At 36.5% G+C, this 8138-nt stretch overlaps 1 non-coding gene across 1 annotated transcript; it reads right to left on the bottom strand.

The window, feature by feature from the left end:
• Positions 1 to 6342: 6342 nt before the first annotated feature.
• Positions 6343 to 6446, bottom strand: LOC127742805 (small nucleolar RNA R71). Its single transcript, XR_008004204.1, has one exon. It is a non-coding gene; the product is annotated as a small nucleolar RNA R71 (small nucleolar RNA).
• Positions 6447 to 8138: the final 1692 nt, after the last annotated feature.

The raw sequence follows: 8138 nt of genomic DNA, 5'->3' as shown, positions 1-8138 counted from the left end.
GAGATTTAGAAGGATGATGAAGAACAAGGGAAAATATAAGGGTTCAAGTTCAAAGGAGCACAAGATCGACTTGAGCAAGGTGACGTGCCATCACTGCAAGGAGGCTGGACACTTCAAGCTAAACTGTCCAAAGCTTAAATAGGAGGACAAAGGAAAGAAGGAAAGGAAGAGAGTGCTCATGGCAGCTTGGGAGGATCTTGAGAACGACTCAAATGAAGGAGAAGAATTAGAAGGTGAAGACAAAGACTGTTTCATGGCTGGAAACAACAATCTTGATGAGATTTGCCTAGCATCCAAGAACAAAAAGGACATGTGGTATATGGATAGTTGATGTTCAAGGCACATGACTGGAAGGTCAACTTACTTCATCAAACTAAATAAGTATGATGGAGGTTTTGTGACCTTTGGAGATGATGGTAAAGGTAAAATTATTGTTGTTGGAAAAGTAGGTAATGAGCAATCTACTTTCATTGATGATGTACTTTTGGTATGTGGTTTGAAGCACAATCTTGTGAGTATAAGTCAGCTGTGTGATTTAGGATATTTAGTGACTTTCAAATGACTTGAATGCTGTATTGTTAATGAAAAGGCAAATGAAGTGATGTTTGTTGCCAAGCATTTTAATAATATGTATGGACTTACTCTTGATGAACTAAAGGATCAAAATGCAGCGTGTCTTCACTCTAAAGAATCTGAAAAGTGGCTATGGCACAAGAGATTGGGCCATGCAAGTATGTTTCAAATAAACAAACTTGTAAAGAAAGAATTAGTAAGAGGTCTTCCTTTGATAAAGTTTGACAAAGACATCACTTGTGATGCTTGCCAAATGGAAAAACAAACAAAAAGTTTTTTTAAACCAAAGGAAGACATCTCTACTAAAAGATCACTTGAGTTGCTACACATTGATTTATTTGGTCCAACAAGAACTCAAAGCCTAGGTGGTAAACATTATGGTTTAGTGATTGTAGATGATTATACTAGGTTTGGTTGGGTTTTATTTCTTGCACACAAAAATGAAGCCTTTTCGACCTTTGAACCTTTTTACAAGAAAATTCAAAATGAAAAGGATTTAAAGATCTCTTCTATAAGAAGTGATCATGGAACTGAATTTGAAAATAATTTATTTGAATCCTTTTGTGAAGAATTTGGAATATCTCGAATACAAGAATTTGGCAACCCTCGTAAAAGCGCGCCGATTTCTCTCTATGGCCATGCTTTTTAAGCATGGCAAAAAAAGTGTGGCCAAATCACAAATCAGTGGCCACCCTCGCAAAAGCGTTCCCATAGACTACTTTTGGGCACGCTTTAAAAGCATGGCAAGAAAAAAGGGTGCCGACAGGCCTTTTTTCTTGTAGTGCTCACAACTTCTCTTGTCCAAGGACACCACAACAAAATGGTGTTGTAGAAAGAAGAAATAGAAGCATACAAGAGATGACAAGAGCTATACTTTGTGAGAGTAATGTTCCAAAATTCCTTTAGGCTGAAGCAGTTAACACGGCTTGCCACATTTTGAATAGAACAATCATAAAGAAATTTTTAAAGAAAACCCTTATGAACTTTGGAAAGGCTATCCACCAAACTTAGACTACTTACACATCTTTGGATGCAAATGTTTTGTTTTAAATAACAAGGATAATTTGGGTAAATTTGATCCAAAGGCGTATGAGTGTTTGTTTGTAGGATATTCCACAACTAGTAAAGCATATAGGGTTTATCATCAAGATGCTAGAATTATTGAAGAGTCCATACATGTTACATTTTGTGATACTAACTTGGTGCAAAGTATTTTGGAAGATTATGATGCAGAGAATTAAGTTCAAAAGGACAATGAAACTGCTCTGAATAAAGAGAATGGAAATTCTGGACTAGCTGAACTAGATGCTATAGCTGCTAAAAATTTGAGAGACAATTCCATTTTGTCTCATGAATCTGAAGAAAATCCTGAAACCAGCAGTACCCAGAATCCCTTGGTGACTGAATCTGCCTCCAAGTCCACCAAATCTCGTGAATAGAGATTCTTGAAGAATTATCCTGAGAAATTTGTCATTGGGGACGTCTCTCATGGAGTGCAAACTCGGTCTTCCACTAGAAAGGCAAATGAAGGATCAAACATTGCCCTTCTTTCACAAATAGAGCCTCAAAATGTCAAGGAAGCTCTTAGTGACCCTTCTTGGGTTAAAGCAATGGAGGATGAGCTTCTTGAGTTTGAGAAGAACCAAGTGTGGACTTTGGTTCCAAGGCCAAGTGGAAAGAAAGTGACCGGCACCAAGTGGATATTTCGGAACAAGTTAGGAGAAGATGGCAGCATTGCAAGACACAAGGCAAGGCTTGTGGCACAAGGATACGACCAAGAAGAAGGAATAGACTTTGATGAATCCTTTGCCCCTGTTGCCCGAATGGAAGCCAGAAAGACTTCTCTTAGCCTATGTTGCATTTTGTGGTTTTAAATTATATCAAATGGATGTGAAATGTGCATTTTTGAATGGTGTGATAGATAGAGAAGTGTATGTGGAGCAGTGATGAGCGGATAATTTATACGCTTTTTGGCATTGTTTTTAGGTAGTTTTTAGTAGGATCTAGATACTTTTGGGGATGTTTTCATTAGTTTTTATGTAAAATTTACATTTCTGGACTTTACTATGAGTTTGTGTGTTTTTCTGTGATTTCAGGTATTTTCTGGCTGAAATTGAGGAGCCTGAGCAAAACTCTGATAAGAAGGCTGACAAAGGACTGCTGATGTTGTTGGATTCTGACCTCCCTGCACTCGAAATGGATTTTCTGGAGCTACAGAACTTCTAATACCGCGCTCTCAACGGCGTTAGAAATTAGACATCTAGAGCTTTCCAGCAATATATAATAGTCCATACTTTATTCATAATTAGAGAACGTAAACTGGTGCTCAACGCCAGTTCCATGCTGCATTCTGGAGTCAAACGCCAGAAACACGTCACGAACCAGAGTTGAACGCCCAAAACACGTTACAACTTGGCGTTCAACTCCAAGAGAAGCCTCAGCTCGTGGATAGATCAAGCTCAGCCCAAGCACACACCAAGTGGACCCCGGAAGTGGATTTCTGCATCAATTACTTACTTCTGTAAACCCTAGTAGCTAGTCTAGTATAAATAGGACGTTTTACTATTGTGTTAGACATCTTTGGTCTCAGTTTTATTTTATTATTCATCTTAGGAGACTATTGATCACGTTTGGGGGCTGGCCATTTGGCCATGCCTGAACCTTCATCACTTATGTATTTTCAACGGTGGAGTTTCTACACACCATAGATTAAGGGTATAGAGCTCTGCTGTACCTCAAGTTTCAATGCAATTACTACTATCTTCTATTCAATTCCGCTTGTTCTTATTCTAAGATATTCGTTGCACGTCAACATGATGAATGTGATGATCCGTGACACTCATCATCATTCTCACCTATGAACGCGAGACTGACAACCACTTCTGTTCTACCTTAGACCGGGCGCATATCTCTCGGATTCCTTAACCAGAATCTTCGTGGTATAAGCTAGAACTGATGGCGGCATTCATGGGAATCCGGAAAGTCTAACCTTGTATGTGGTATTTCGAGTAGGATTCTGGGGATTGAATGACTGTGACGAGCTTCAAACTCACGATTGTTGGGCGTGATGACAAACGCAAAAGAATCAAGGGATTCTATTCCAACATGATCGAGAACCGACAGATGATTAGCCATGCTGTGGCAGAGCATTTGGACCATTTTCACTGAGAGGATGGGATGTAGCCATTGACAACGGTGATGCCCTACATACAGCTTGCCATGGAAAGGAATAAGAAGGATTGAAGGAAGGCAGTAGGAAAGCAGAGATTCAGAAGGATCATAGCACCTCCATACACTTATCTGAAACTCCCACCATTGAATTACATGAGTAACTCTATCTTTATTTCCTGTTTATTTATTATTTATTATTCGAAAGCTCCATAACATTTATTATCCGCCTAACTGAGATTTATAAGGTTACCATAGCTTGCTTCATACCAACAATCTCCGTGTGATCGACCCTTACTCACGTAAGGTATTACTTGGACGACCCAGTGCACTTGCTGGTTAGTTGTGTGGAGTTGTGACAAAGTTTGATTCACGTTTGAGAGCGCTACCAAGTTTTTGGTGCCATTGTTGATGATAACAATTTCGTGCACCAAGTTTTTGGCACTGTTGCTGGGGATTGTTCGAGTATGGACAACTGACGGTTCATCTTGTTGCTCAGATTAGGTAATTTTCTTTTTATTTTTCTTTTCAAAAAGTTTTCAAAAATATTTTTCAAAATTTTTTCTTTGTTTTCGAAAAATTATTCAAAATTTTTAAGAATGAATTCTAGTGTTTCATAAAGTATGTTGAAGCTTGGCTCGCTTTAAAGCCATGTCTAACTCAATTGGATTGAGGCTTCAAAACCATCAGCATAGAGGCAAGTTAATTGGAATATCAGTTGTTACATGCCTGATTTATATCTTCTAAAGCTGGCTGGCTATTAAGCCATGCCCAACCCTTGGATTGGAGCTTTAGGCTAATATTGAAAGATTCCTGGAATTCTTATTAAAAATTTTGAATTTCTTATTTTCTTTTTCCTATATATTTTTTGAAAATAATAAAAGAAAATACAAAAAAATCATAAAATCATAAAAACCAAAAATATTTTGTGTTTCTTGTTTGAGTCTTGTGTCATGTTTTAAGTTTGGGGTCAATTGCATATTTATCTTGTTCTTGCATTTTTCAAAAATTCATGCATTCATAGTGTTCTTGCATGCATCATTGGTTTTGATCCAAAATTTTCATGTTTTGGGTCATATTTGTGTTTTTCTCTCTCATCATTAAAAAATTCAAAAATAAAAAAATATATCTTTTCCTTTTTTCTCTCAAAATTTCGAAAATTTGCGTTGACTTAGTCAAAAAATTTTAAAATTAGTTGTTTCTTGTAAGTCAAGTCAAATTTTCAAATTTTAAAAATCTTATCTTTTCAAAACTTTTTCAAAAATCAAATCTTTTTCATTTTTTTATTAATTTTCGAAATTTATTTTTTTAAAATATTTTTCAAAAATCTTTTTCTTAGTTTTATCTTTATTTTCAAAAATTATGCTAACAATTAATATGATTGATTCAAAAATTTGAAGTTGTTACTTTCTTGTTAAGAAAGGTTCAATCTTTAAATTCTAGAATCATATCTTTTAGTTTCTTGTTAGTCAAGTAATTAATTTTAATTTTAAAAAATTAAATCTTTTCTAACCATATCTTTTTAATCATATCTTTTTATCTTATCTTTTATATCATATCTTTTTCAAAATTTTATCTTTTTTCAAAAATTTGATTTTATATATCTTTTCTAACTTCTTATCTTCTTATCTTCTTATCTTTTCAAAATTGATTTTCAAATCTTTTTCAACTAACTATTTGACTTTTTGTTTGTTTCTTATCTTTTTCAAAACCACCTAACAACTTTTCTCTCTCTAATTTTCGAAAATACCTCCCTCTTTTTCAAAAATTCTTTTTAATTAATTAATTGTTTTAAATTTTAATTTTAATTTTATTTCCTATCTTAATTTTCGAAAATCATTAACTCCTTTTCAAAATTATTTTTGAAAACTTATGTCTCTCATCTTATTCTATTTATTTATTCATTCACTAACACTTCTCTTCATCTAAAATCTCTGCCCCTATCCTCACCTTTGTGTTTGGATTTTTCTTTCTTTATTCCCTTTCTTCTTCTATTAACAATAAGGAACCTCTCTACTGTGACATAGAGGATTCCTCTTCTTTTTCTGTTCTCTTCTCTTTCATATGAGCAGGAACAAGGAAAAAGGCATTCTTGTTGAAGCTGATCCAGAACCTGAAAGGACTTTGAAGAGAAAACTAAGAGAAGCTAAATTACAACAATCCAGAGACAACCTTGCTGAAATTTTTGAACAAGAAAAGGAGATGGCAGCCGAACCCAACAACAATAATGCAAGAAGGATGCTTGGTGATTATACTTCACCTACTTCCAAGTTTGATGGAAGAAGCATCTTAATTCCTGCCATTGGAGCAAACAATTTTGAGCTAAAACCTCAATTAGTTGCTCTAATGCAATAGAACTGCAAGTTTCATGGACTTCCATCAGAAGATCCCTATCAGTTTTTGACTGAGTTCTTGCAGATCTGTGAGACTGTTAAGACTAATGGAGTAGGTCCTGAAGTCTACAGGCTCATGCTTTTCCCTTTTGCTGTAAGAGACAGAGCTAGAGCATGGTTTGACTCTCAACCTAAAGATAGCCTGGACTCCTGGGATAAGCTGGTCACGGCCTTCTTGGCTAAGTTCTTTCCTCCTCAAAAGCTGAGCAAGCTTAGAGTGGATGTTCAAACATTCAAACAAAAAGATGGTGAATCCCTCTATGAAGCTTGGGAAAGATACAAGCAGATGACCAAAAGATGTCCTTCTGACATGTTTTCAAAATGGACCATGATATATATATTCTATTATGGTCTATCTGAGTTCTCTAAGATGTCACTGGACCATTCTGCAGGTGGATCTATTCACCTAAAGAAAACGCCTGCAGAGGCTCAAGAACTTATTGACATGGTTGCAAATAACTAGTTCATGTACACTTCTGAGAGGAATTCCGTGAATAATGGGACACCTCAAAGGAAGGGAGTTTTTAGGTAGTTTTTAGTAGGATCTAGCTACTTTTGGGGATGTTTTCATTAGTTTTTATGTAAAATTCACATTTCTGGACTTTACTATGAGTTTTTGTGTTTTTCTGTGATTTCATGTATTTTATGGCTGAAATTGAGGGACCTGAGCAAAACTCTGATAAGAAGGTTGACAAAGGACTGCTGATGTTGTTGGATTCTGACCTCCCTGCACTCGAAATAAATTTTCTGGAGCTACATAACTTCAAATGGCGCGCTCTCAACGGCGTTAGAAAGTAGACATCTAGAGCTTTCCAGCAATATATAATAGTTCATACTTTATTCGTAATTAGATGACGTAAACTGGCGCTCAACGCCAGTTCCATGCTGCATTCTGGAGTCAAACGCCATAAACACGTCACGAACTAGAGTTGAACGCCCAAAACACGTTACAACTTGGCGTTCAACTCCAAGAGAAGCCTCAGCTCGTGGATAGATCAAGATCAGCCCAAGCACACACCAAGTGGGCCCCGGAAGTGGATTTCTGCATCAATTACTTACTTCTGTAAACCCTAGTAGCTAGTCTAGTATAAATAGGACGTTTTACTATTGTGTTAGACATCTTTGGTCTCAGTTTTATTTTATTATTCAACTTAGGAGACTATTGATCATGTTTGGGGGCTGGCCATTCGGTCATTCCTGAACCTTCATCACTTATGTATTTTCAACGGTGGAGTTTCTACACACCATAGATTAAGGGTTTGGAGCTCTGCTGTATCTCAAGTTTCAATGCAATTACTACTATCTTCTATTCAATTTCGCTTGTTCTTATTCTAAGATATTCGTTACACTTCAACATGATGAATGTGATGATCCGTGACACTCATCATCATTCTCACTTATGAACGCGTGACTGACAACCACTTCCGTTCTACCTTAGACCGGGCGCATATCTCTTGGATTCCTTAACCAGAATCTTCGTGGTATAAGCTAGAATTGATGGCGGCATTCATGGGAATCCGAAAAGTCTAACCTTGTCTATGGTATTTCGAGTAGGATTCCAGGATTGAATGACTGTGATGAGCTTTAAACTCACGATTGTTGGGCATGATGACAAACGCAAAAGAATCAAGGGATTCTATTCCAACATGATCGAGAACTGACAGATGATTAGCCATGCTGTGACAGAGCATTTGGATCATTTTCACTGAGAGGATGGGATATAGCCATTGACAACGGTGATGCCCTACATACAGCTTGCCATGGAAAGGAATAAGAAGGATTGAAGGAAGGCAGTAGGAAGGCAGAGATTCAGAAGGATCACAGCACCTACATACACTTATCTGAAACTCCCACCATTGAATTACATGAGTAACTCTATCTTTATTTCCTATTTATTTATTATTTATTATTTGAAAGCTCCATAACATTTATTATCCGCCTAACTGAGATTTATAAGATGACCATAGCTTGCTTCATACCAACAATCTCCGTGGGATCGACCCT

The sequence above is a fragment of the Arachis duranensis genome, chromosome 1 (assembly GCF_000817695.3).
Source record: "Arachis duranensis cultivar V14167 chromosome 1, aradu.V14167.gnm2.J7QH, whole genome shotgun sequence".
In the NCBI taxonomy this organism is placed as follows: Eukaryota; Viridiplantae; Streptophyta; class Magnoliopsida; order Fabales; family Fabaceae; genus Arachis; species Arachis duranensis.
Note: the sequence above shows the minus strand (reverse complement) of the source record. Positions and strands in the feature narration are given on the sequence as shown.